The sequence below is a fragment of the Penaeus monodon genome, chromosome 33 (genome assembly GCF_015228065.2).
Source record: "Penaeus monodon isolate SGIC_2016 chromosome 33, NSTDA_Pmon_1, whole genome shotgun sequence".
Classification (NCBI taxonomy): domain Eukaryota; kingdom Metazoa; phylum Arthropoda; class Malacostraca; order Decapoda; family Penaeidae; genus Penaeus; species Penaeus monodon.
Genome location: NC_051418.1, coordinates 30,628,826 through 30,629,205, shown reverse-complemented (window position 1 = coordinate 30,629,205; position 380 = coordinate 30,628,826).

The window sequence follows — 380 nt, the reverse complement described above, 5'->3', positions numbered from 1 at the left end:
TAAAATAAATGAATTCAGCGTTCAATTTTTGTGAATTAATTCTAAATACACAATTTTAGATAATCTATTTTTCTTTATCCATTCTGATTTTGCTTTCTTTTCCTCCCCTCTTTTCCCTCAACTTAATTCTATCTCTCTTCCCCCCCTCCCCCCCTCTCCTCTCGTCCTCCCTCCCTCCCCTCTCCCCTCGTCCTCCCTCGCTTCCCCTCTCCTTTCAACTTCCCTTTTTTCTCTCTTCTTAAACTTCCTCCCTCCCTTCTTCTCTCCCCTCGTCCTCCCTCCTTTCCCCTCACCTGTCAACTTCCCCTTTTCTCTCCTCTCAAACTTCCTCCTCTCCTCAACATCCGCTCTCTCTCCTCCGTTTCCCTCCTCTCCTCTTC